Here is a 25,670-nt window from a genome sequence, read left to right on the forward strand (position 1 = left end):
TGATGGACATTCAAACTTGAGAACCACTGGTTAGGAGGATGAATGCTTGGAGGTGGACCTCTCAGGCTTGGATTTGGCTCAGTTCTTCAAATTGAGGTAGGCTAACCTCTCCAAACCTCAGTTTTCTCATCTGTAAAATGAAGATAGTACTACTTCCCTCACTGAGTTATTGTGAGGATGCAGTGAGGATTAGCAAATAGGCAGCCCTTAACCTGGCACCTGGCACAGTGCATGCACATCCAATACATTTTAGTTAAACTTAAGATGGATGTGTGATTCCTGGGACAAAAGGCTGACAACATTTTGCTGGTGGCCCTATTGGGAAACAGGTACTGTCATGACTGCCGATAAGAGTGCAAACTGCTACAATATCTACAAGAGTTTGGCAGTATATATCAAAAGGTATAAAAGCATAACTCTCTTTTAAGCAGTTTCACTCCTGAAACCTAATCCCACAGATGTATACACTCATGTTCACAGAAGACCATGGCCACTCCTATGGAAGCCATATGAATGGAGCCTACTGGGTGGATTTGGAGGAAGGGGAAGTTGGAGGATATTTTCCAAAGATGGTGAGAAATTTTCAGGCAGAAAACGAATAAAATAAATTTTCTCCGGGTGCGGTGGCTCACGCCTGTCATCCCAGCACTTTGGGAGGCCAAGGTGGGTGGATCACAAGGTCAGGAAATCAAGACCATCCTGACTAACACAGTGAAACCCCATCTCTCCTAAAAATACAAAAAATTAGCCGGGCGTGGTGGCATGTGCCTATAGTCTCAGCTACTTGGGAGGCTGAGGCAGGAGAATCGCTGGAACCTGGGAGGCAGAGGTTGCAGTAAGCCAAGATTGCACCACTGCACTCCTGCCTGGGCAACAGAGCAAGACTCCGTCTCAAAAAAATAAATAAATAAATTTTTATCTTGGGAATTTTTTTAAATTTCTGATTTGAATTCTTGCTAAGTGAGATTATATTCTTATATACATATAATATATATATATAATAATGATTGTCACAATATAGAAGCTAAATTGGAAGTAGAACTCACCTACACATGAAAACAAATGTCATTTTTAAATTTTCTCTTTATGCTTTTTCTATTTTTCCCAGACCCTTTTTTTCCTGCTTCTGAACTCCCAGGGACATAGAAAAGCTATTTTAAAATTCTATGTACATTCTAATCTCAAGTTTGTAATAAAATACATTGAAAACACATAAAAGTCCATTAATAGGGCCGGTGCGCGTGTGCTCAAAGCCTGTAACTCCCAGCACTTTGGGAGGCCGAGACGGGCGGATCACGAGGTCAGGAGATCGAGAACATCCTGGCTAACATGGTGAAACCCCGTCTCTACTCAAAAGAATACAAAACACTAGCCGGGCGAGGTGGCAGGCGCCTGTAGTCCGAGCTACTCGGGAGGCTGAGGCAGGAGAATGGCGTGAACCCGGGAGGTGGAGCTTGCAGTGAGCCGAGATCGCGCCACTGCACTCCAGCCTGGGCGACAGAGCGAGACTCCGTCTCAAAAAAAAAAAAAAAGACATATAAAAATAATATACACCAAAATGGTTAACAGTTGGTGTCTCTGAGTTTGCAGGTAATCTTTATCTTATTTACACTTTTCTGATTCCCAAATTTTCTGAAATGCAGCTGTATTCATATTATAAACGGAAAACCATCCAGTTCAGGCCTTTGAGTAATGTAATAGCTTGAAGCAACACCCGAGTCTCCAGGCCTTCTCACAGGGTAAGCAGTGATCCCAGCCCAGGCACCCACGCTGGCAGCCCTGGGGCCAACTCTCGGCTCTCCCAGCTCGAAAGCCCAGGGGATACTGAGCCAATCGGGGACCCTTCCCTAGATTCCAGCTCCCTACTGGAAAAGATGGACCTCAGGAGCCTTGTCAGGCCTGAATCAAGTTCTGATTTCCGAGCCAGGAGAGCGGCGCAGCGCTGCGAAGCGACGCCAGGGCGCAGCATTGCCTGCAAGATCGCGCGGACGGAGCCGGGCGCTCCCCGCAGCTGCCTGCAGGTGGCCCAGGGCAACTCATTGCTGCCCGAGGACGTGCATCTCCCAAGCGAAGTCAGGAAAGAGGTAGAGGAAGCTACAAGAAAGACATGGTCTCTCCAGCTCCGGCAAGCTGGACAGATGCCCTGGCTTGGCGTCCCACAGATAGGAATGGATTCATCGATTCCGGATGCATTTCTTTGGGGTACATTGTACCTGGCACCTGGTTGGGGGTGAGAGGGGAGGACACAAAACCAGGGTGGACCAGCCGCCGTCCTTGCCCTCAGCATCGTCAGCACTGTGACACAGGTCAATAACACCAGGTGCTGCAGGAGCACGGAGGGTGAGCCCTGAACCTTGGCGGTGGGAAGGGAGCAGGGAATGGGGAGGGCCTTAGGGGATGAAACCTCAGCCACACCAGAAGGATGTGCAGGACTTCCTCACTGGGAGCAGAAAATGGCAGAAAAAAAACCAGGGCTACTAGGTAAGGGAGACAGTGCATACAAAGACCTGGAGACCAGGGAAAGTGTGGCTGAGTGTAGTGTGCAGGAAGATCTCACCAGGATGCCAAGTCATGAGGGCCCTGCAGTGCCCACAGAGGCAGCATGAATTTCATCCTAAAAGTTGGGGCTCTTAGGCCGGGCGCGGTGGCTCAAGCCTGTAATCCCAGCACTTTGGGAGGCCGAGACGGGCGGATCACGAGGTCAGGAGATCGAGACCATCCTGGCTAACACGGTGAAACCTCGTCTCTACTAAAAATAAAAAAAAACTAGCCGGGCGACGTGGCGGGCGCCTGTAGTCCCAGCTACTCAGGAGGCTGAGGCAGGAGAATGGCGTAAATCCGGGAGGCGGAGCTTGCAGTGAGCTGAGATCGGGCCACTGCACTCCAGCCCGGGCGACAGAGCGAGACTCCGCCTCAAAAAAAAAAAAAAAAAAAAAAAAAAAAAAAAAAAAAAAAAAAAAAAACAAGTTGGGGCTCCTTTGGAACAGTTTTGTGCAGGGAAGGAGCAGTAGTTAAATCTTAGCTCTGCCGCTGTTTCTGTGATATGAGGCAAGCCACTTGCCTTCTCTGGCCCTCAGTTGCCTCCTCTGTAAAATGAGTACAATAAAAGCCACCTTGCAGTCTTCTTGTGAAGATTAAAAGAGGTAAACAGAGAATGCTGAGTCAATGCCCAATATGTGTGACTTACCTTCCCTTGTCCTTTTATTTCTTTTTTTGTTTTATACTTTAAGTTCTAGGGTACATGTGCACAACGTGCAGGTTTGATACACAGGTATACATGTGCCATGTTGGTTTGCTGCTCCCATCAACTTATCATTTACATTAGGTATTTCTCCTAATGCTATCCCTCCCCCAGCCCCCACCCGCCAACAGGCCCGGGTGTATGATGTTCCCCTTCCTGTGTCCAAGTGTTCTCATTGTTCAATTCCCACCTATGAGTGAGAACATGCAGTGCTTGGTTTTCTGTTCTTGCGATAGTTTGCTGAGAATGATGGTTTCCAGCTTCATCCATGTCCCTGCAAAGGACATGAACTCATCCTTTTTTATTTGTCCTTTTATTTCTCTGCAATAACATTCAGATGAAAAAGACAGATAAGCGGGCCGTCTCCAGCACGGCTACAGTGCCAGCCTGGCAAAAATTAGTAGTCCAGGGGAGTCATCTCAGCTGGTTTCCAGGGGCCAGGAAATCATTTTCATCACGTTTGATTGCAATCAAGAACAAGTTCTGCCCTCTTATTCCCATTAATAATAAAAATGTATCTTTAAAAATGCATCTTATTCTGATTATAAAAATACTATCTCCAGGAAAGATGGTAGCTGAGAGAACAATTTAAAAAATTAAAAATAGAGAAGAAAATGCCAACTCCATTGAATGCAAAAGACCCGACCTCATGATACAAACTCTAAATAATCATTTTCATCCAGAATGTAGGAGGGGGGATTCTGGGACCCACTTCTGGAGTGGAGCAGCATCAGGTAAGTGAGAGAAGGGCTGGGCGCTGGGTAGGACATGAGGGTGCAGACACGTGCGAGGCGGACAGGAACCAAGAACATTTTCCTCTGATCTGGTTCCCTCACTGAGGGGTGAGTCAGAACAGGAAGTCCAGTGACAGATCAAGACCCGATGAGGAGGAAGAAGATACCGTAACCGATAGAAAAAGCTGTATTCAGCTTTCCTGGGTAGCTCAGCTACCTGCACTCCTTTGCAAGACAAAATCTGGGTCATGGGGAATTAACAAAAGAATCCTAAGCAGCTAAGTTGAGCCTCACAATAAAAAGCAGAGAGAGTAAGAAGAGGGGGCAGATGGAGAGGGTCCACAGCCACTGAGAGTGGTGAGTGGGCAAGAGATAGTTTCGGAGAGAGAGGGTGCAGAGAAAGGCAGCGATGGAAGATGCCATTCTTAAAAGTTGGCTGAGCATGGACAGGACATGCCCATTTCGGTGTGGAGCAAGGCTTCTCATCCCTGGCTTCATTCCAAAATCACCTGCCAAGCCTTTCAAAGTATCTGTTGCTCAGGCCCCATCTGAACCTATTATATCTCCATACCCAGGGAAAGCCTGGGAATTGGAATTTTGAGCTCCCCAGGCCGGTCTGAGGTGCAGTCAGGATTGAGAATTGCTGTTCTAGAGACAGAATTGCACTTTGATGTACTTTAATCACTTTGGGGGTTGATGGATGGTGTTTTTAAATGCATTATACTGATGCGAATGTCCAGCCCTGAGCTAAGAATATTGGCATTTGTTATCTCATTTAAATCCAGTGAGCCCCTGTTTACAGATAGTGGTGGCTAACATTCATTGAACAGTTATTTTGCCTTAGACAACACCTCATTTAATCTCACAATACCCTGTGAAATAACTAGTTTTTATCCCTCACTACACAGATGAAATTATGGCATAGAGCATTTAGGTAACTTGCCCAAGGTCAGCCAGTTAATAAACGGCAGAGGCAGAACTGAGCCTGTGCATCTGGCTCTAGGGCCCCCTGGGCAATACACCAACATCTGCCCAGGTTCGCCCTTCGCTTGCCTTTCATCAGAGGGAGGGGCAGGCCAGCTTCTGATCCCAAGGTAACCACAACCAAAACTCCATTCAGACTGGCCTGGGAGAAGGAACCTAAATGAGGCTGAATGCAAGCAGCAGATGTCCCCACACAGCAATTCATTTGCTACTGGGAACATGGCTCGGCAAAGACTCCAGTGTGAATGGAGTTTGCAATTTGAAAGATGATATGTCTGGAGCCCTGCGGCGTGCTCTATTCTGGCATGCACCTGCCTCCTCCATTCATTCCCATCCCCGCTCCCATCCTGGTTCCACCTCAAACTCCTCTTCCTCCCCCTGCCCTCCTTCACGCCACAATCTCTCTGACCTAAAAAAACTCTCTTTATTTTTACTATAAAAATAATAGGCCACACGCGGTTGTTCACATCCTAGCACTTTGGGAGGCTGAGGCAGAGGATAGCTTGAGCATAGGAGTTTGAGATGGGGCATAGCAAGACCCTGTCTCTACAAAAAAATTAAAAATTAGCCAGGTGTGGTGGCATGCGCCTATGGTCCCAGCTACTTGGGAGACTGGGGCAGGAGGATCACTTAAGCCAAGGAGTTTGAGGCTATAGTGAGCTATGATTGTGCCACTGCACTCCAGCCTGGGTGACAGAGACAGACCCTGTCTCCAAAAAATAAAAATTAAATTAAAATTAAAATAATACTTTCTCATAAGAATAAGATAGCACAGAAGTATATCTCAACCCTGCATGCCACCGTCTCATGCTGGGTACAATTTCCTGTGTGTTACCCCAGACCCAGCATAGGCTCACATAAACATTATGCTCATCTGTAAATGTTTTGCTTTTGAATTGTCTGTAAAATTAAATCCTGTTATTCAAATTATACTACAACCTTATTTTTTATCCTTAAAATATGCCATGAACTTTTTTCAAGACAAAATATATTAATCTTTCTCATTTTTAAGAGCTTCATAGAATTCTGATATACTAATTCCTATAATTTATGTATCATTCCCCTATTGATAAATATTTATTTCCACAATTTTGCCACTATACACACACACACAAAATGCTGTCGTGAGTCCCCTTGTGCGTAGCTTTATATTCTTATGCTATTATTTCTGTAAAAGAACCTCTGTAAAAGAGGTTCCTAGAAGTGAGATTAGCTGCTAGTTCATAGCATGTGAGCATATACATTTCTTTTTTTTTTTTTTTTTTTTTTGAGATGGAGTCTCCCTTCATCACCCAGGCTAGAGTGCAGTGACATGATCTCAGCTCACTGCAACCTCCACCTCCCAGGTTCATGCAATTCTCTTGTCTCAACCTCCAGAGTAGCTGGGACTACAGGCGCCCGCCACCACGCCTGGCTAATTTTTTGTATTTTTAGTAGAGACGGGGTTTTACCTTGTTGGTCAGGCTGACTTCGAATTCCTGACCTCAGGTGATCTACCCTCCTCGGCCTCCCAGAATGCTGGGATTTCAGGTGTGAGCCACCACGCCCGGCCTGAGCATGTACATTTGTAACGATAATGATGATGATAATCATCTTGCTAACTGTATTTAGCACTTACTTCAGTGTGCCAGGCATTATAAGAACATTATATTCATTATCTTATTTAGTCCTTCCAACAGCCCTGTAAGATAGATATTATTATTACCTTCATTTTCATGCAATAGCATTAAGGCCTAGAGAAGTTGGGTTCTTGCTTCAAATAACACAGCTAATAAGTGGACTGTCTGTCAAAAAGGCAGTACCAATTTTCACTCTAGCCACTGGGCCATTTCCCCAACAGGATATCATTGTCTTTGTGAGAACGAAAATCTAAAGGTCCCTCTTTTTTGGTTTGCTTTCTCACCCCTTGAGGTGAACATCTGGGCTTCCATGATCACCACCCTGTTTCAGACCATTTTCTCTCCCTATTGGACCAGAACCTCCATGGGAGCAGCTCCTGCTCCCAGACTTCCCCCTTCTGGTCCATCCTCCACCCTATCAGAACACCCACACTCTCTCCTAAAGCCCTTTGGTCTCTCATTGCCACCAGGATAAACTGCTGGCTCCTTGGTCTACTATTTGAGGTCCTCCATGACCACATCCCTGCCAGCCTGTCAAAGTCACTATCCTTTCTCTGGCCCTTCTGTCCTTTTCCTGTCAGCTTTTCCAAACCATGACCCTGCATGTTCACATCTCAGAGCCTGTGCACACGCCATTTCTTCTTTCTGGAAGGCCTTTCCATCTTTGATTTTCCTGGCAAACTCTTACCCATCTTTCAAAGCCCAGTTTAAATGGCCTCTCTTGAAGCCAGGATGAAACCAAGGAGAACACCAAACTCAGTGATAGCGAGCTTGCAAGTGATAGTTATTCTGTGTTATACTTTTTGTGCTTTTTAAATGTTTTACAATGAGTAGCTGTTACTTTCATAATGAGAAAAAATAAAATACCTTTAATTTTTTAGCATCTTTTCCTTTGAAATTTCTTAGTCTGTGCTTTATGAAGTAGTCATAAGGCATACTTGGACACACTTGTAATCCCAGCTACTGGGAAGGCTGAGACATGAGAATCGCTTGAATCTGGGAGGCAAAGGTTACAGTGAGCCAAGATTGCACCATTGCACTAAAGCCTGGGTGACAGAGAGAAACTTTGTTTAAAAAAAAAAAAAAAAAAAAAGAGTGGATTTGGAGGACAAGCACCTGAGACTGCTGGAAGAGCTGGAGTCACAGCTTGTCCCACTGGCCAGGTGCCCCATGTCCCTGACCTAGAGAATGCTAAACTACTCTCTGAGAAGAATATTTGCTTGCCTCCTGGTTTGTATTAGAGTCAAAGTAGGCATCCTTTTCCTCTGAGAAAATATCCAGGATGCCTGGCGTATAGCTGACCCTCAATAAGGGGTTGCTGAATGCATTAATTCACAAAGAAGTCAAGCACACACACAATTTGGCTAACTTCTAAAGCTTAAGCTCCTCGTGCATGCAAAAGAAGATTTCTCCCTCATCTCCTCGTCCACAGGGACTAGGGATGGGCAGACCCTGAAGCAATTGCTTCCATGTGGTAATTCCAGGATCCTGTTAGCCTTTGGTAGCTGTGAGAGCATATGTCACACTTCGGGCTCTGTGAGGGCCTGTGTCTCATTCCCGAACGCTGCAGGTACTGTATGAGAGCAGAGGGGTGGAGGAGACGGACTCTGCTCTGCTGCATGATGTGAAATTCTGACTCCTTTGACCTCTCTGTGGGAGGACAGCCTTGCAAATACACAGCAACCAGGAAATGTGTCTTTTCCCCCTGGTGGACTTTATTGTAAGGTTTCAGAGAATTATCTTTTCTCCTTGGAAAGTGTTTTATGGGTACATGTGTATTAACTATTACTGAGTAATAAACCCCTCCAAACATAGTGCCTTAAAACAACAAGGCCTTTAGTATTTATTCTGATTCTGTGGGTTGGTTGGGCCATTCTCTGACTGGTCTCACCTGGGCTCACTCATGTAGCTGCATTCAGTTGCTGGCAGCTGCGAGATGGCCTCAGCCACAGGCTTGGTAGTAGGTGCTGGCTGTTGGCTGGGATACCTCGGTGCTCCTCCACATGGCCTCTCCTCCTGCAAAAAGCCAAACTGGCTTTCTTGCACAGTGGCCTCAGGACAGCATCCCAAGAGACACTAATACACAAGGCTCTGCTTGGGTCATGTTTGCTGATGTCCCACTGGTCAAGCCACATGGAAAAACCCAGAGTCAGCCAGTCAGGCAGGAGGCTTGGAGCTCACCTCTTAATGGGAGCAGTAATAAGGAATGTGTGGCCAATTTCAATTCACCACAACATGTATGAGAGTCAGAGACGGAAGGAAGCAGAACCTGATCCTCACCTAGTGGCTGCACAACTGAGAAGACAGAACGATGTATCCATGGCACAGAGGTGGGGAGATGTCAAAGAGTGGATTTGGGCTGGGCATGGTGTCCACGCCTATAATCCCAGCACTTTGGGAGGCCAGGTGGGTAGATTGCTTGAGGCCAGCACTTCGAGAACTGCCTGGACAGCATGGCGAAAACCCCATCTCCACTAAAAATACAAAAATTAGCCAGGTGCATTGGCACATGCTTGTAATCCCAGCTACTGGAAAGGCTGAGACATGAGAATTGCTTGAATCCAGGAGGCTGAGGTTGCAGTGAGCCAAGATTGCACCATTGCACTAAAGCCTGGGTTACAGAGCGAAACTTCGTTTTTTTTGTTTTGGTTTGGTTTGGTTTGGTTTGGTTTAAAAAAAAAAAAAGAGTGGATTTGGAGGACAACCACCTGAGATTGCGCTGGAAGAGCTGGAGCCACAGGCCTCCCCTCGCTGTCCCACAGGACCCTGCTATCTGAGGCTTTACCTTACACAGAGGAGGAACTGAGGACATGTGTTGCTGGAGGAATGGAAGGAAATGCTAGGGAAAGACCAGTCCTGCCAGTAGGGAGAGAATTTTCCAAAAGCTGCACGAAAACCAGAAGAAAAACGATCTCTCTAAGGAGGTTGCAGGCCCGAGCAAGGCCAAGAACGGGGTGTGCTTCAGAGGGGACTCCCGGTGGCAGCCACAAAGGTGCATGCTCCAATCTCCCTTCAGGAAGAGCGTGCGTTTCAGCTACAAGACATGCAACTGGCTGCTCCTGCTGCTACAGCTTTTAGGGTCCATCTCTGCGTACAAGTTCTAGCCAAGGCCATACTCTTCCCAGGAAGCCCCCTCAGCCAGTGACTGAGCATGGTGGGGGTTCTCAGACTTGGCCATTTCTGTCAAATGTGGGATTCTTCCAAGATCCATCTTTGCTCCAGGACTTTGTGCTGCATTGACGGAATGTCAGATCAGCATCATAGTCTGAAGGTTTTCCCTAATTCCTCCCTCTTTTACCCTTCATAGCTGCTGTGCCCAATACGCCCTTTGCTTGGCTAACATTTACTGAATATGTATTATGCATCAGGCACTGTGCTAAGGGATCTATGTGCCTTGCCATTTAGTCTCTACAGCAATCCTATCAGATAGGAACCAATAGCACCCCACGTTATTGGTGAGGAAACAGGAACAGAAGGATGATGTGGCTCACCTTGTGTGTGGGGAGAGGGGAAGCACAGCCAGGAAGAGGTGGAATCAAGATTGGGTTTGGGGATGGGATCTGCACCCTCCACAGGGGAAGACACGCTTCTCACAGCTCTGTCCTTTCCCCTGGATGTTTTCCAGGCTCTAATTTCCTCTAGCTTAGAAAAATGAACTTTCCTTCTTGGAATTTGTCCAATTTTGGAATGAAGTTCCCTGGTCTAGTCACAAATTCATCAGCAAGAGCTAAAATTAAGGGTTTCCCCTCAGTAGGGTGTCCCTCAAAGTCCTGCCTTGGGGACTTGACTGACCAAGTAAAGGAAAGCACTTACTGTGCAGATAGCACAGGAAGAGCCGCTTTGGCTTCCCCGAGATCAGCAGGCCCTGAAAAGCAAAGACCTGGGTTTGGAAGGTGTTGCCCATTAGAGGAGGAGTGGGGCATCTCTGCCTTTCACATCAGAAATGTGCTTCTGAGAACAGCATGGGGAAGTTCCCAGCAGGGTGCCTGCCTCTCCGAGTCACACAGGGTTAGTCACCCCTCTTGCCCCAGAGGCTCTGCTTAGCTCTTCTGTCTGTCAGAATCTCAATTTCGTCTATACCTCACGGCCACAGACTTTCAACTGTAGACCTCCATGGTCTAGATATTCTCTACCCACTGTCCCCGCTGAGGAGCTGGTCTCCAAAGTCTTCTCTGTGTAGGAGATTCAGCAGATCCAATGAATGAAATAGACCAGAGCAGGAATTTGATTTTGAAATGAAATCAAAACGGAATCAACCAGCACAAACCTGGCTTCCAGCCCAGGCACTATGTCCTGGAAAATAAGTCACTGTGTGAATTTGGGACAACCACATACCTCTTTGAGCCTGTTTTCTCATCCGCAAATGGGGATAATAATAGTACCTGCCTAATGAGGATTTCACAAGGATCGCAGGCAGTAGGCTCAGCTCAGCACCTGGCACAAAGCCAGCTCTTAGTAGATCTTAGTTACCATCTCATTTTGGGTCCCTTGAAGAGTAGGACTTCTTGAACCTACTTCAAGGTTGACTTATGAGGTAATCTCAGGAAGCACAGTTGGAAGAGTGAAAGGAGAAAAGCCACTAAAAGTTGTCATCCCCAGTGGCTTCCTACTGTGGGCACCTAGGGCTCAGGCCCTCTAAGAAACAGTGTGGAATAGGCATGAGAACTGCCAGGAAGCTGGAGCGCCTGTCCCCGGACTCCCAAGCCTCATATGTAAGGGATGCCCTGGGAGGCCGTAACAAGCCCCACAGCACATCTGGGTGCACCTGTGTGAAGAGGGAAACCCTCAGCCCAGTGAAGAGAGCCCAGTGTTCGAGCAGGAGCGCGGTCAGCTTGCAGGCCAACTCAGGAGGGCCAGGAGGGTGTCGGGGGCATTCCTTCTGCTTCAGTTCCCATTATTGTTACTGTAATGACAAACACGGGTAACAGGGTATATTATCTTGTGTTACTCACGTAAATACGTAGACCACGACAACTCAGTCCAATCTTCATTGTCTTCTGTGATGCTCAAATTTCAATAAATACCCTCACGGGCTTCATGGTTCACTGCAAAGGAAAGAAGGGGAATGACCAGTTATTTTATTAAGGAGTTTCGTGGCCAGGGACTGTGCTAAGCATGTAATCCTCACACAACTCATGAACTTGGATATGAATATCCCCATTTTGAAGAGAACAAAACTGAGGCAAAGAGAGGTTATATATCTCGCACAAAATCCTGCATCCTGTAAGAGGCAGAAATGGAATGCAAATACACAAAATAAGACTCCACTGTCAATCATCTAAACCTTTGTGGAATTGAACTGAAAATGGCATGATTCTATGAAGTGGTTTGGAAGCCTGCTGAGTGGGTGGGGCAGGCCAGCACTTAAAGTCAGGCGCCAAGAAGACTGAGTTCAAAGGCCAGCCAAGGTGGCTCACGCCTGTAATCTCAGCACTTTGGGAGAGAGAGGTGGATGGATCCCCTGAGGTCAGGAGTTTGAGACCAACCTGACCAGCATGGAGAAACCCCATCTCTACTAAAAACACAAAAATTAGCCAGGCGTGGTGGCACGCACCTGTAATCCCAGCTACTTGGGGGGCTGAGACATGAGAACAGCTTGAACCCGGGAGGCGGAGGTTGCAGTGAACTGAGATTTCACCATTGCACTCCAGCCTGGGCAACAGAGTGAGACTCTGTCTCAAAAAAAAAAAGGAAGGCTGAGTTTGTAACTTTATTAGACACCTCCCAAGGGCATTCCTCTAGACCAGAATGATGTCTCTTCTGTTATTAGGGAAGCTGTATGGAGTACCCTTGACATAACTAACTCCATCTTAGGAAAAGTCTCCACTTGATAATTCACAGGGCACTCTGCCAACAAGGATAAGATGTTTTGTTTAATAAACAAATGTAAAAAGTAAAGACTGCATCCAACCAGACAAGGACACAAACAAGCCCTTCTTCCACTATCAGTTCTCACCAGAGGACTCTGTGACCATAAAAGATTAGGCCTTCGGCAGCTCAAATGGTCATCTTAACTGACACCATCTGGCTGTCACTCATGATAAGAACTTGGCATCTGCTGCCAAAGGCTCTGCCACCTCAAAGACTCTTCCTTGCAAGACCAAGAGACTGCCCAGCCCAGAACAGGGTACCTTGTGTCTTCTTTGCTCCCCCTGAACTGGTTTATTAACCCTTTCTCCTATCTCTTTTTTCCCTTCATGTTAAATGCTCCATTGTTGTGGAATGTTTAATCTGTAACACTTCAAGTACAGCATCATGCATGGTTTGCGGTATTGACTGACTTACGGAGTGCCCGCAGCTCTGACTACGGAGTAAATGGGAAGTATTCAGGAGAACTCCATCCTTGGGAACTCCACAGACCTCGTAGCTTTTGTGATTGGATCACAATCAATACAAGCCTGACATTGTGGAAAGACACAAGCATGTGTGGACCGGGCTATTTCTAACCTGGCACTGCTCATGACAGAACCCAAAGGGACAATTTGCATATGTAGAATGAGAATGTTTGGCCTTCAGATGGACTTCATTCATTGTTAGTAGTGCTCCCTTTCATTCTCAACTGTCCTGGTTTGGACAAGACGTTGCATGTCTCCCTATGCAAAATGCTATTAAATTAACAAAGAGCTTCTGCACAGGTTATTTTATTTTATTCTCCCCACAACCTCAAGAGGGAGCTGTTTATGACACCATTTGATGGAGGAGCAAATCAAGACCCAGAGGGGCTGCCCTGTGAGGCCCTGGCCGAGACTGGAACCCAGACATCTCTTCTGATTCCAAAGCCCAGGGTCTTTCTGCTTGATCTTCATGCATTGTTCTTACATTGATTCGGTCCTTTATTTATTCATCTTTCACTCATTCATTCTTTCTTTTTCTTTAGAGCGCACTGTGCCAGTTTTTATGTTTCTCTCTGCTTCCAGAAGTTCAGGGTACAGAATGAAGCAAAAACGAGGCTTGAGAGCAGTGAGCCATCTTCACACCACTGCACTCCAGCCTGGGTGACAAAGGAGACCCTGTCTCAAAAAAAGAAAAAGAAGAGAAAGAAACTCAATTGTTATGCATCTCCCTGGGGATTTTATCAACCAGGAAGGATAAATTGGGAGCACAGGAGAGGCAACCGGAGGTTGACACCAGCCCACACAGATTATCACCTGTTCTTCTAAGAGCTGCTCCAGAGAACTTTCATTACCTGAGAGACTTTTTTTCTGTAAACAGGACAGTGTTTATCCCCATGCATTTCCTCCCTCACCCTCCCTTAACAAGTATCTCTACCACCCTCCAGAAACCCCAAGTCCCTATCCGTTTCTGTAGCTCAGGATGCTATCTAAGCTTCAATCATCTGATCATTTCTTCAGTGTCATGTTCTGTGGAACTCCTGTGCATACATATGTAATTAGCTTTTCTCCTGTTAGTCTGTCCTATGTCGATTTGATTCATAGCCTAGCCAATGAACCTAGAAGGATGGAGGGGAATCATTATTCCTCCCCTAAAACATAACATCTATGTATATGAAATTGTTAACAATGCTGAATTTGTATGGGCCTGCAGCAATCTCAATTCTTGCCTGCTCAGAAGAAAGAATTCAACTGAGGGACAGAAAGCAGAGTGAGGGACAGAAAGCAGAGTCAGAGACAGAGGCAAGTTTTAGAGCAGGAGCGAAAATTTATTGAAAAGTTTAGAGCAGCTGGGTGCAGTGGCTCACACCTGTAATCCCAGCACTTTGGGAGACTGAGGTGGGCGGATCATGAGGTCAGGAGTTCGAGACCAACCTAACCAATATGGTGAAACCCGTCTCCACTAAAAATACAAAAAATTAGCCAGGCATGGTGGCGCATGCCTGTAATCCCAGTACTCAGGAGGCTGAGGCAGGAGAATTGCTTGAACCCAGAAGGTGAAGGTTGCAGTGAGCTAAGATCGTGCCACTGCACGCCAGCGTGGGCGACAAAGAGAGACTCCGTCTCAAAAAAAAAAAAGTTTAAAGCAGGAATGAAAAGAAGTAGACTGGAAGAGGGCCAAGCAGGTGACAAGAGATTCAACTGTGCTGTTTGACCGTTGACTTGGGGTTTTACAAGTTGGCACGCTTCCGGGGTTGTATTACTTCCCTGATTCCTCCTCGGGGTGGGCTGTCTGCATGCACAGTGGCCTGCTAGCACTTGGGAGGGGCTGCAAGCTCAGTGTGTTTACTGGAGTTGTACGCATGTTCGTTTGAGGCGTTCTTCCATTACCAGCCAAGTGTTTAAACCCTGCCATGTTGCCTCTTAGTGCGCATGCTTGAACCCATTCGCCCAACTTTTGCTGTCTTTTTGGGAAGCTGCTGATCACCAATTGCAGGTTTGTTTATTTTTTTAGACACGGAGTCTTGCTCTGTCGCCCAGGCTAGAATGCTGTGGCCCCATCTCGGCTCACTGCAAGCTCCGCCTCCCAGGTTCCCACCGTTCTCCTACCTCAGCCTCCCGAGTAGCTGGGACTACAGGTGCCCGCCACCATGCCCGGCTAATTTTTTGTATTTTTAGTAGAGACGGAGTTTCACCGTGTTAGCCAGGATGGTCGCAATCTCCTGACCTCGTGATCCGCCCGCCTCAGCCTCCCAAAGTGCTGGGATTACAGGTGTGAGCCACTGTGCCAGGCCTCAGGTGTTTATATCTATTGGGAGACGGCCTTTCCCTAGAGCCGGCTGCACCCAATTATTATTTTAGAGACACAGTTATTATTTTAGAGATCACAACTGCCTGATCATCACCTGATGGTCACCTCCCATTCCTGGTGGGAGGGAAGGGGGCCCCTCTCCTCTCCTGTTCATGTCTGCCTGACTACCTACTGTAACAAAATTACCACTTTGTACACCTTGAATACATTCAGTCTTCATGTCTCAATGTAATATTTTAAAATTAAAAGAAGAAAAAGCAGGCTTGAGTCCTTGTCTCAAAGCCCTTGGGATTCTTCACATACTACAGTGTGGTCACAGCTCTTTGAACCTTTCTCTAGGTTTAAATCCTGGTTTTGGCACTAGCTAAGTGACCCTACCTGGGCAAATCTCAGATTCTGCATCTGCAAAATAAGATAATCAGAACAAGTGCCCACCTCGTGAGCTGCTGGGAGGAGAAACGAGATAAAGCATGGGGACAGCCTGGCACCACGCCCTGTACACACAAAGCACTCAGCAAAATGCAAGCCACTGTTTCATTCATCAGGCGGGAAACACCACCCAGATCTAACCCAGGGGATGGAGTGAGCTTTAGGAAACCAGAGGATTGGGATTTTGCTTTTTGTTTTTAGCTCTTAGCCAGGAACAATAATTGAAAATATTATTTCTCCCCCAGGGAACACGGGCCATGTTTTAAAGAAAACAATTGGGGGTGTGGGGTGAGGTAAAGGGACTTGGGAAATGTTGAGCCTTGATTTCTGCATCTATGCTCCATTTATCCTAAGAGGAGAGTTCCCGTTTAATCATACAAGGAAGGCAGAATCATAGGGGGCATATTTGCATCATAAAAGAGGTAATTGAATTCAAATGTGTGGAGTCTTTACCTTTCAGAGTCCCCAGTCCTTTTCTCCCTTCTAATCATTCCTGGCAGTTTTTGTAAAAGGCTAAAATGTGGCACAGGAAGATATCAGTACAAGAGGGAAAAGAAATATGGTCATAAAAGGGGTTAATTCGAATTGTGGGCAGAAAGCCTTTTTTCTTCTTTTTTCCCTTTTCCTGTGAGGGACTCAGACCCAGAGAGAGGGAGCTGTGACTGGCAGCCACTGAAGAAAAAAGCAACTGAATTCCTGGTTTCCTTTTCTTTCTTTTTTCTCCACCCAATGCACTGGGGGGCGGGGAGGGTGGTATTTCTTCAAAGAGTAATTTTTAAACATCTGTACATGTCTGTTTTTAAAAACAAAACAAAACTAAAGTTATTCATTAAATGCAAACAAAACACTTGAAAATCTACTTAAGTTTCAATCTTATGACCAATTAGAGGGGCAGAAAGGCACTGACTGAGGGTTACTCTTCATCTCCTCAAAGTTAGTGTGTTCATATTATTTCTATTTTGCAGATGAGGAAATTGAGGTTCAGACAGTTCAAGAAAGTCCTAGAAATCGAATGAAGGAGGCATTGAATTCCATTCTTTTTACTAGAAATAAATTTAGAAAAAGACAAAAGAAGAAAAGGAAGGAAGGAGAGAGAAAAAGAAAAGGAAAGAAGGAAGAAAGGAAGGAAGGAAGGGGCATCTTATTTGGTATTATAAAGTGAAAAATATAAGCAGATAGATTCTGAGACACACACTGAGCCAGAGCTGAGTATCAGAAATAGATACAGAAAAATAAAGGCTGTGTGGAAATGTTATCCAGCAAATGGGCTTGCTGCCGAATGTGCATGGAAGCCAATACCATGGCACCAGCGCTTGAGAGAAAAAAAGGCTTTATTCCAAAGCCAGCCAGCAAGGAGAGCAGGGTCTCAAGTTTGGCGTCTGCAGCAAGTTTTAGGGATCAGAGGGCAAGGGAATGGATTTAGGAATGTTGGCTTGTCAGAGTCTGGTTGGAAGGTTTCAAATTTGACCATTTATGGTAAGGTATACTGAAGTGGATGTTAGCCCTGTACCTTTTGAACCAATGGACCCCTTGCTTCGGAAAGAGTTCCAGTGGTGGAGTTCCGGGGGTGGAGTGCCAGTGGTGAGGTTCCAATGGTCAGGTTCTGACCAAGTCCCAGGCTTCCTGGTCCTGTGGGGAGGGATCATTGGTTCCAGGTGATGTTAAGTGAGAGCTTTATCCTACTGCATATGCCCACACTAAGCGACTTGAAGTTTTGTCTATCTTCTACCTACAAAGTTAACAGGACGCTTTCTTAACAGTAGGCTCAGTTTGGGCTGGTCCTGCAGTCACAGAAATAAACCTCCTGTGGGTGCATGAGTAATAAAGTGAAGCCCAGCCGGGCGTGGTGGCTCATGCCTGAAATCCCAGCACTTTGGGAGGTCGAAGCAGAGGTGGGGGGAGTTGAGAGGGAAATCGCTTGAGGTCAGGTGTTCAAGACCAGCCCGGGCAACATGGTGAAACCCTGTCTCTAATAAGAGTACAAAAATTAGCCGGGCGTGTTGTATGCCTGTGGTCCCAGCTTCTCAGGTGGCTGAGACAAGGGGATCACCTGAGCCCAAGAGGTGGAGGTTGCAGTGAGCCAAGATCATGCCACTGCGTTCCAGCCTGAGCGATAGAGCCAGACTCTGTCTCAAAAAAAAAAAAGGTGAAGTTGCCTGGTAGGGACCCTGTAAATAGTATGTGTCCCTTCTAAAAGGTCAAGTTAAAGACAGTGAAGACAGTGGCAATGTAGTTTATCTCCCCCAAGTCCTCTCACAATCACAAACAGAATAACTAGGATAGCAAAAGAAAAAAGCCTCAGGCACCATATTGAGCACAGTGAGGTGACTGAGTATCCTAGAATACCGGAAGCTGGAATGGGGCACCGACGGTGGTAAGAGTCACCTGGAGTGCAGCTCTGTGGCCTTTCCGGGGTCTCCAAAATGCAAAGAAAAAAGAGCCACACAGGGGACACTGATAAGAACAGAATACAAGATGACCAGGGTAGGACATTTGCAGGTAAAGGTGGGAAAAGGTTTGTTAAATAAAATTTATAGGAAGCCATGGTTTTGGACTGGCTACAACTCAGACTAAGAACAAAAACTGCTCTCTTGAAGTCCTGTGAACAGAAACTGGATATAAACTTCAAGGGAAAAGTCTCATGCCTGATGCCTTATGTGTGGGCCACACAGAGAGTTCACCAAAATGCCCAAAGCCATAACCAATGACATTCAAATTGCAAACTGAGGTGAGAAGCTGATAGCTTCACGCTGTGGATGGAACAAAACTCTCTGTCATAACGAGACTCTTACCCCTCTTAATTTTTCTTTGCTTTTATGCCTACCTTTTTCATTTGGCAGGATAATGCTATAGTTGGAATTTCTGTGGTTAACTTGACAAAATATTGCATCTGTCATGCCTAACCCAAACCTTTACATGACCTAAAGGATCTGTTAGTCCACCCAATGAATAACTTCAGCAGCTTCCCTAATGCAACTGTTGTTAAAACTGTGCTTTTATGGAGTCAAACTTCTAGCCCCACCTGTTCTCACTCTCTGCTTTAATTTAACCCGGTCATGGGATACTGGTTAATAGACTTTCCTGCTAGCTGAACAGGGAGGAGTCTATGCAGTTGCTGATGCTTCTTGTTACATATGGATGAATAAATTGGGTATTGTAGAGACTCAATGAAAAAATTAACAAATGGGCTACTTGGTTAAAATGGAAAGACTTCTCATCTGGCTCATTCTTTGATCTATTTGATTTTGCATTTCATTGCTCATTCTTTGATCGATTTCATTTTCATTGGTTTGGGTCATGGACTATGCCCCTGGCTAAGGAGCATTCACCAAACTCTTGATATTATACTCCTGGGAGTCATAATAGTAGTCTCCTTGGTGTGTGGTATCCTCTCAAAAAGCCTTAAATGCCTCCATGCAGCCATTTGCTGAATATTGACTGGTCTCTGGTTGGAATGAGGAAAATGTCAAGAAATTAATGATAACAAGGACAGTGTAACCTATAAATGACATTTTGACACCAAAAAACAAAGATGATGTTGACTGAGAGTAGAGTTGATGCCTTAAGTTTTGGTCACACCGTCATCTGGGTGAATCACGCCTGGCCAAAGGTGGGAATTGCTAAGTAAAGCAATTGGTTCGAACGGAGCTCCTGAATTAGGCCCAACAGAACAAACCAGAGGGAGTCACTCATGCTAACGTTCCACACTACCAAGCTGAAACAAAATTGTTGATCTAACCTTCCAAGAAATCAGAAGAAAGAGAGAGAAAGATAATAGCCAAATCTCCAAACAGCCAGTCTTAGCCAGCACGATACAGAAATTCCCTCTGCTTTCACCTTTATAAGAAAAGTAACTTCAAAATGACCTTTTTTGAAGGTCATTTTGTGTTTTGTGTTTTAGTTCTACTTTTCTCAGCCCTTTTCTGCTTACAAAATCTGCTCAGCTCATTGGAACACTTATTCTGTTTTACAGAATGAGGTGTTATCCAATTCTACAATCACAAATAAAAGTCAATAAAGATCTTTAAACTCGATTTTGTTGTAAATCTGTAGGATACTTGAAAGGGGGTGGGGTGGTGAGTGGAGGAGAGAGATCTCTCCAAGTACTGGGGAGCTTTCTGAACTGAAAGGTCCAATTTTTTTTTTTCTTTCTTGGAAACAGAGTTTCGCTCTTGTTGCCCAGGCTGGAGGACAATGGCATGATCTCAGCTCACCACAACCTCGGCCTCCCGAGTTCAAGTGATTCTCCTGCCTCAGCCTCCTGAATAGCTGGAATTACAGGCATGTACCACTATACCTGGCTAATTTTTTGTGTTTTTAGTAGAGATGGGGTTTCTCCATGTTGGTCAGGCTGATCTCGAACTCCCGACCTCAGGTGATCGGCCCGCCTCAGCCTCCCAAAGTGCTGGGATTACAGGTGTGAGCCACTGCACCCAGCCGAAAGGTCCTATTTTTTAATGTTTTGTGAAAGCAACAGAAGAGCCATAGACTGTGAGATATCAAAGAGAAGTAGCACTGGACCCTTATCAATGGTGGCAAGACAGATTTTACCCTGACTATTGCAACAGGGAAGAGAGACTCCAGCATAAACAGAGCCCAACTCCAACTAAAACAAAGGTGACTGAGGTTTTTAAAGGGAAAACAAAGAGGAAATAAGAAGGAGTTATGGTGAAATGGAATATTACAGAGGGATGTGAGTGAAGAATTACCGAAAATGGTTTGGCAATGTGAGTTGGAACTGTGAACACTTTGCAGTTTGGCTGCCTTGAGTTTTCTTGACCAAAGCCTCAGCACAGGGGATGGGGTTACCTTTAGGGTCATGGTCTAGTGCAGGTGGAAGCCAGGCTAAAGTTTGGTCAAGTTCCTTAGCACAATGTTTGGGCAAGTCCTTTCCGCTGCATGAAGGTGCACAGTTCACAGCGGCTAGGAATGCTGGTCCACTCCTACCTCATGCACAGTGTAGAAAAAAAATCATATTCTTCAGTAGAAAACTATGCCTGTAATCCCAGCACTTTGGGAGGCCGAGGCAGGTGGATCACTTGAGGTCAGGAATTCGAGACCAGCCTGGCCAACATGGTGAAACCCTGTCTTTACTAAAATACAAAATTAGCTGGGCGTGGTGGTGCATGCCTATAATCCCAGCTACTCAAGAGGCTGAGGCAGGAGAATCGCTTAAACCCAGGAGGGGGAGGTTTCAGTGAGCCAAGATCACGCCACTGCACTCCAGCCTGGGCGAAACAGTGAGACTCCGTCTCAGAAAAAAAGAGAAAAGAAAACTGCATTATCTAGGTGCACCCCTTATGCTTTATTAGATTCTAATTCTATGGGAGCTATTTTATAACTCTGAAAGTAGTATGTAAATGGTAGATATGCAGATTCTGCCCTATTTCATAGAGATTTCATTGATTTCCTTCACCCCTACACACACACACACACACACACACACACACACACACACACACAGGTTTGTCTTCATTTGCAATTCATTTCCACATTCCTTAACTCCACATAAATTTGTGCTTTTCTGACATTTTCTTTGAACCACTTATAACATCTGCCTGCCTGGTTCTCTCATTGATTAACAAGTAATGTTGAACATTCGTTTATTTTTGTATCTGTATGAGAGTCCTGATTTTATTTTTTATGAAAATTATCTTTTAACAACAGAACATCCTCTTAAAATTACAGGGAAACCCATCCCACTTAACTATAAGAAAACAGAAAAATATGGTGGTCAAAGAATAAGAGAGAATAGGATAATAATCATGGTAATATATCTATGAAAATAAAAACACGTCAGAAACATATGACTCCAAGAAGAAAAGAATCATAACCTAATATTTCAAAATGAGCTAGGGAATTTTTAAAAATGATATGAAACAACAATCTGCAACAGAATTACAAAAGCCTAGAAATGAGATGGCTAAACGTAGGAGGACGTAGGACAAAAGCACTGAAAGTGCTCAGGAACAAATGACAAATAACATTTTTAAATTTAGAAATGGAGACTGAGGCTGGGCACGGTGGCTCATGCCTGTAATCCCAGCACTTTGGGAGGCAAAGGCGGGTGGATCACAAGGTCAGGAGTTCGAGACAAGCCTGGCCAATATGTTGAAACCCCGTCTCTACTAAAAATACAAAAAAAAAAAAAAAAAAAATTAGCCAGGCATGGTGGCACATGCCTGAAACCCCAGCTACTCAGGAGGCTGAGGCAGGAGAATTGCTTGAACCTTGGAGGCAGAGGTTGCAGTGAACCAAGATCACGCCATTGCACTCCAGCCTGGGCAACAAAGCAAGATTCCGTCTCCAAAAAAAAAAAAAAAGGATTGAAGACTGGCCAGGTGCAGTGGCTCACGCCAATCTCAGCACTTTGGGAGGATCTATTGAGCTCCGGAGGTCGAGGTTGCAGTGAGATGTGTTTGTGTCATTGTACTCCAGACAGTGCAAGACCTGTCTCAAAAAACAAAAAGCACAAAACAAAAACAAAAACAAAAAAACAGAGATATAAAAAGAAATGAAGACTAACTTAAAATAAACACAAAAGTGAATAGATGCCATACAAAATTACTGTTAGAGAAACACAGAGTGAAAGGAGAAAAAAATGAAATAGAATACAAATGAAGAAGTAAAAAAAGATTTGAGAGAAATGATAGATACAGAACGTATTCTTAATAGATTAGAATACCCAACATGTGTATAACAGTTCCCAAAGATGGGGGGTGGAATGCAACACAAGAGAATAAATAGTATTATACAGAAATTATGAGGGGCCACTATTTTGGATTGAGCTTCAATACACTAGGCTCCAACAGACCAGATCAAAACAGAGACACTCATGCTAAGTGCCACAGAGTCAAAGCAAAACATTAAGGCAACAGATCTCAAAAGAGACCAGTTCTTCCTGAAATCAGAAGATTCCAGTCTGAGTCATCATCATAAGGAAGTCCCTTCTGCTTTAACCCTTAAAAAAAAGTAAGCTGAAGTTACCGGATGTTGACCAACCTTTTTTTTTCCCTATTGTTCTGTTCCTCGTTCCCACCTCATAAAACCCACTGTTCTGTTACTTCCCAGTGAGAGCTCTCAGCCTAGTTTACTGAGTGGAGGCTACCCTGATTCATGAATTGCCAATAAAAGCCAATCAGATCTATAACTAAATTTGTTGTAATTTTGTCTTTTGATGATTCTGGCATTGTAGGACTTTTTCCTTAGTTCAGCTAAAAACGGGTTCCTTGTCACACGACCAGGAAAGATTAGGCTCATGAACACATAGAAGAGTGAGGAAAGTGGAATGTATTGGGTGAAAAGGAAAAAAACTCAGCAAAGCCAGAGAGGTTCCTGTTAACAGATTGAATCCCAGTTTGCCCCCCGGAACAGAAGCAGCTAAGCTCCTGTCCCCTGCAAACGTCACAAATTTTCTGAAGATCCACACCAAACCGCACTCCTCCCAGTGCACGGGCCGGTCAGAGGCTCTAAGGGAGCCCTTTTTACCTGGCTGTATCACTGGCAACCACAAAGGGACCCAAAGGACCCAGCTGATGGCTCCCAGGACTCCTTGAGGAGTTCAGGAGAGGTCCTGCTGACCCTCTCGAGGTTCTCTCTGTTCCTCACAGAGCCCTGAGCATAGTAAGTCAGTGCCTTTCGGGTCAGACACTACTCTTTTTGCACTGGACCACCTGATCTTTTTGGCTTTCAAATCCAGGGTTTAGCTTATGCTGTGAACCCGTGTAAAATCTCTTGGGGTTTACAGTGGCTGAAAGTCACTGGCAGAGCTGCGGTTTTAAATGTCACTGACACCAGTGCAGTACATGGTCATTACTGCAGGGCCACAAACTTCAGCTTTAGGAATTCACAGGAATTTGAGTTCTATCCTCTTCCTTTCTTTTTCTTGCATGCCTGCGTAGTGGGAAATCATTGGCTAAGTTGGCCAGGGGGATCTCATCCCCAAAGCCGCAACTCGACTGGTGGGCATGGATTAGGCACTTAAGAGTTATCAGAGCACTCACTGCCAAAACGTAAGGCTTCCGTCAGAGGTAAGCTGGTCTTGGGACGCAGCAGTTGACACCAGGTCACCCACCAGCCTCAAGAAAACTTTCATGCAATGAAGGAACACAGCTAAAGCATCACACGACCCAACCCTGTGGCGTTTCCCTGTTAAGCTTTTTTCTTGGCCCTGAGAGGCCCATGATTCAACATAAAAATGGGATCCTTAATTTCTAAATAACTGAGTAATCCACTTTCCGGCTACACTTGCCTTTACATGTATAAGTATTAGGCCCCAAAACCGCAAATATTGACAAGTGGCCAAAATCTTACTCTAGATATTTCAGAATTACAATGGCCATTACACGGGACATTCCAGATGAACAACACTGCACTTTAAGCCGTGCATTTTAAAATGAGGGCTCCCAAAATTAGTCTCACCCAGGGACGCCTACAGAAGCTTCTAAAAAATTTCAAAGAAAATATTTTTGCCTCTTTTAAGAGACTGTTTACAAAAGACAAAGAAAAGCTTAAGGGACTGATAAGAAAATTAAATCTACTAACCTTTTCGATATTTTCTTTTTGCTTAATTACTGTCCTGCTCTGAAAGTAAAAAGAAAGCTAGATAGGCCAGGCATGGTGGCTCACACCTGTAATCCTCCCACTTTGGAAGGCCAAGGTGGGTGGATCACGAGGTCAAGAGATCAAGACCAGCCGGGCACGGTGGCTCAAGCCTGTAATCCCAGCACTTTGGGAGGCCGAGACGGGCAGATCACGAGGTCAGCAGATGGAGACCATCCTGGCTAACACGGTGAAACCCGTCTTTACTAAAAAATACAAAAAACTAGCCGGGCGAGGTGGCGGGCGCCTGTAGTCCCAGCTACTCGGGAGGCTGAGGCAGGAGAATAGTGTGAACCCGGGAGGCGGAGCTTGCAGTGAGCTGAGATCTGGCCACTGCACTCCAGCCTGGGCAGCAGAGCGAGACTCCGTCTCAAAAAAAAAAAAAAAAAAAAAAAAAATAAAACCCTCCTGGCCAACATGGTGAAAACCCATCTCTACTAAATATACAAAACAATTAGCTGGGCATGGTGGCGGGCGCTTGTCATCCCAGCTACTCAGGAGGCTTAGGCAGGAGAATCTCTTGAACCCAGGAGGCAGAGGTTGCAGTGAGCCGAGATTACACCGCATTTCAGCCTGGTGACAGAATGAGACTCTGCCTCAAAAAAAAAAAAGAAAGCTGGATAAAATGTCTATAAAAGCTAGGCCCTCTGGTCAAGCAGTCATCCATGCTGAATCCAGACATAGAAAATGCTTTATCTGCCCAATTCATTAATGGGCCCCACCCTGAACTCAGTAATCCAGTTAAGAAACAAAGCTAAATTGAAAAGCCACCTATCTAACTAAACATGTCTCCAATATATGCCTTTCTGGTATTCTGCTGGTTACTTTGAACGGGCTTCTGAATTTTCTCCTAGGCTCCTCTGTGTACATCCTTGTAAAAGGCTGTAGTGACTTTCTGTGATTTTTTTATTGCCTCTGCATCCGTTTTAAGTCTTCTTGTTTCCTGCCTGACTGGCACACCGAAATCTAAAGCTCCTCCCAGTCAGGGCTCCCCTAGAGAGTGACTCATTGGATAGGAATAAACTGGACACAGGTCAGACAGAGCCACAGGGGCATCGGCCAGTACAAACAAGTTTCCTGTGGGAGGGACACTGGCCACAGGTCAGGCATTTTTGCATTAAGCTGCCCACCACGACACAGAAGTATCCTGTAAGAGGCACACCAGAAGCATCCAGTCAGTTCCCCTGGATCTGATCACAGCTGGGCTAGAAATCAAAGCCACTCTCCAGAGACAGCATCAAGACCACATTAAAGGAAAAATGCATCAAATTCAGTTTTAGCAGAAATGGATGTTTTGCCCACCCAGATGAGCTTTGGAGTCATTCAGATCTAAAATGTAGTCCACCGTCTCTATCAAACTGACCTCTAATAATAGGCAGCATGCCCTAAGTTCTTTCTTGGGGAAAAAAAAAAAAAAAA

This window comes from Rhinopithecus bieti, unplaced genomic scaffold (genome assembly GCF_001698545.2).
Source record: "Rhinopithecus bieti isolate Rb0 unplaced genomic scaffold, ASM169854v2 scaffold_74563, whole genome shotgun sequence".
Classification (NCBI taxonomy): Eukaryota; Metazoa; Chordata; class Mammalia; order Primates; family Cercopithecidae; genus Rhinopithecus; species Rhinopithecus bieti.